Source organism: Synchiropus splendidus, chromosome 1, assembly GCF_027744825.2.
Source record: "Synchiropus splendidus isolate RoL2022-P1 chromosome 1, RoL_Sspl_1.0, whole genome shotgun sequence".
In the NCBI taxonomy this organism is placed as follows: domain Eukaryota; kingdom Metazoa; phylum Chordata; class Actinopteri; order Syngnathiformes; family Callionymidae; genus Synchiropus; species Synchiropus splendidus.
The window spans coordinates 45,787,393-45,791,282 of NC_071334.1; positions in this window are offsets into that span (position 1 = coordinate 45,787,393).

Genomic DNA, 3,890 nt, shown 5'->3' on the forward strand with positions numbered 1-3,890 from the left:
TCATAGGGATCAATGACTCATCCTCCAAATTTCCACACTGGGTGGAGCAGCTGGGTGACAAAGTCTAAAGCGGTGTTTTTCAACAAAGTCACAGCGCGCTTCGTTCATTGAAAAAAACAAAATCATCAAAGGAACCTCAGCCGAATGATGCTTTGTCGAAAGACTTCGAAAGGCACTCAGCTATTATGGCATGCTCTTTGCAGAAACAAACAGAAAATGTATACGTTTAAATACGTCCCTGGAAAGAGGTGGGCAATATGGAGAAATATATGATGATTGATTTGTTTATTTTAAACGACTGTTTGGATTTTATCACGTGTATTTTGAGACTAACTTGCAAGTTTCTGATCGTGAATTCTAAAGGCAAAAAAGATCTGACAATTTTGGCCAATGAACAGACGAGAGCCAATATGTCAATGTAATTTAGTAAAATATCAGTGAAGGCATGGCTGTTTGCTTTCTTTCACACATTCACGCTCATGTTATCAGGATTTAAGTGTGCAAAAGTCTAAACAGCTTATAGAAGGGGTCAAATAAAAATGCAAACTCAAGTGACAGATTTCTACCACAGATGATTAAAAAGCAATATGAACACCTTGTGGCTTGTACTACAGCATGTTAAGATTGGCATACAGTTCCGAACTTACCTTCTTTGCATGATTCTATTGCAGTTTGGGGAATCCCCCGACTAATCTTTAGCATTCTCTGCCTCAGCTTTTAGCCAACTTTTAAACAAGTAAGCAACTTTGATGGTGTACAAGTGTCAGCTGATTTTTGAAGTGAGACATCATGTTAGCTGTAGCTCTGTTAACTCTGAAGCACACAGTCTTGGGCGTCGCTGGTCCTACATGGAACACTCCATCATTCTGTCAAGAAGAACTTGACCTCATCATTCTATGGTCACGTTAGAGGCACATCAGGCTGAAACTCAAAGCTGCACATTTGACCGGCCTCTTTGCTGTGAGTGTGTGTGGGAAGCGGAGCACTTACCACCATGCACAGCGCAGCTAGTGATGGATGAGTCAATGCATCACCATGGATCTGCAGTGTATAAAAGTGTATAAAAAGAATGTGAGCAAATCCATGGAGTCTGGCAATGGAAGATCACAGATCGTCAACAACTGTCTATGATTTAATGTCATCAAACCGCCCCCCGCTTTCTCCAAACAAATGAGGTGAAAGTGGTTCATTTCCCACAGCACACCGAACAGTCTCTCACTCCACACTCTTTCTGTTTCTCAACCGGTGTGCCATGGCACATGGCATGGTCGAGCAGGGTTCACCAAACTGTTCCAGAAAGGGCTGTAATGGTAGTGGGATTTTTGTTCCAACCAATCAAGCACAGTCAGAATCAGAATCAAATTTATTGCCATGGTCAGTGGGGACTCCACCAAATAGGAAAGTGCTTTGGAATACAGTGCTGACAAAATTTAAATAAAATTAAATAAAATGAAATAAACAACAAAGGCTGTTCACGGATTCAACGGTCTGACGGCCGAAGGGAAGAAGCTGACGGAAGGTTCTGGTCTGGTCCTGCCAGAGGGAAAAGGGACAAACAGTCCATGACCAGGGTGAGAATGGTCAGCTCTGATCCGACTTGCACGTCTCTGGGTCCTGGAGATATACAGGTCCTGAAGAGGTGGCAGGCTGCAACCGATCACCTTCTCAGCAGAACGTACGATGCGCTGCAGTCTGCTCTTGTCCCTGGAGGTGGCGCTGTTGTAGTGTAGCCCTTTCTGGAACAGTTTGCTGACCCCTGGTCTGGAGCACCAGCCATTTAGCACGTTAGCATTTAGCAGCAAATTTCTTTTTAAAAAAACATTCTGCTGTGTGAGATTCATTCTCTGTTTATACAGTAACAACAATGAAGCTGCTGGGACTCCAACCAGGAACATCTGCAGTACAGACGAATACCGACTGGGCCAGCTAAGGAGGGCTGAGAGATTAAAACATTAACATTAACATTAAAAAAAATAATCAAAATCAATCAAAATAGTCAATATGTACAAAGAAAAACCACATCATTTGTATTCTGAGCCCATGTGGTGTGTCCATCCGTTAAAAATGCAAGATAAACATCAACCCAAGTTTGGCATTTCTATATCTGAAATAATTGGCCCCAGTGGAGTTTATTCTTAGTGGATATTGGAATGACCCTATTGCTGTGCTCCTGCACTTACTGTAGATCTGTTTACCTTTTAAGGTCATTGGTATAGAACACCTATAGAACTTATTCCAGAAGAATTCAGACTGATTTGTTAACAGATCCATTAAAATATGAAACGATAATAAGTTTAACTAGTGAGAGGATTTTTCAAGCCGCTGTATTAATGCTACAAATGTTTGAAGTGGGACACGTCGCGGTCAGTTGTACATCTACATTTTTGTTACAAACGTCAGTGCTCAGCCAATAGTGAACTTGGTGAAGTTAATTTTTTGCAGAGATTCCATCAAAGAAAAGAGTACATAGAGAGTTTGGTACACGTATACAATTATATTTATGTTTGTAAGTCTAATTATATGAATTGATCATCATGGCATTCTTCTTTTAATATAAATTGTGTTTATTTCATACAATCGTGGCTGAAAATGGTTATAATTTATGTGGTTGGTTGTGGTTTAATTTGGAAAAATGTGATGGAATTTTTTTTCAGCTTTAAACAAACAAAATATCCTTGTGTAACCTAATTAATTTTTTTCTGAGGTCCCTTTGCTGGAGAGTCCAAAGCTACAGCCAAGCAGCCAGCTAGGTACTGATGAACCAGGTGGTGGAAAATTTGGGTGAAATTCTGAAATCTCCAGGCACCCAAAGAAGAAAATCTGAATATTAAAATTGAGATTACTGAACGAAGACTGCTCAAAGGCTGGGGAGCAATGGACACAATGTAAAAATGAAAAAAAAAAAAATGTATAGAAAACACTGCAGATTCACCTTTGTCTTGACTGTGGCATGGTCTGCCATGGAGGTGTTCACTGACCATTTGCCGGGCCATAGGCGATTCCTATGTTGAACATATTTTTACTGAATTTTCTGCCATATAATCCATTACACTCCAGAAAGACAAAAATGTGTAGCCCATTGGGTGATTGGCTTCCTTCCATAGGTAAAAGTTGCGACCACTGAGCAATGTTGACCCAGTCATCCACATTCTTCCTATACATTTCTTGGCTTGCGTAGTTTCATAAAATGAATTTTGTTCATTGAACATGAGAATTTTTGGATAAATACCTAATATACGAAGTTTGGGCTCACATTGTATTTACACTGACAACATTTCACATTTCTCAGGTACACCTGAGTGAGCGCGGAGAAGACAACTCCTTCATTTGTGCCCTCAGTGTTGCTGACCTCTCACACAAGTCTGTTCTAAGGCGCCATCTAAAGGCGGTTCATGGTAAACTGCAGAATGAGCTGAAAAAGATTATAGTTTGATGGAAGTCTTGCAGCCATTTTGTAGTTTCAGATATAAAATGTGCACCTTCCCAAATTAGTGTGTTTTTGTATCCAAATAATGGGTGAAATAAAATAATTTTGCTTGTGAGGCCATTAAGCCTTGCTGAATTCATGGTGTGGTACACAACAATTTGTGTTGTATCGTGACAAGAGATCTGAAATTTATATTTACAGCAAGGAAACCTGCGTTATAATAAGATGGGATAGGTGGATGGCTAGACAGTTCTTTTGCCATCATCTGGCCAGACTGAATTTCTGTGCAGCTGACCGAGCAATTGTTTATGAATGAATGACTTCTGCTGCGTGGCTAAGAGGGTTTCCTCGCTCTTCCACAGCATCCATCCCCTTTATATCACTTATCTTCTTTTGGCCCAGAAATGTCACTGTGGCTCATCTCGCTGAAAGGAGTGCACCGTTCCTACTCCCTCAGGAGCTG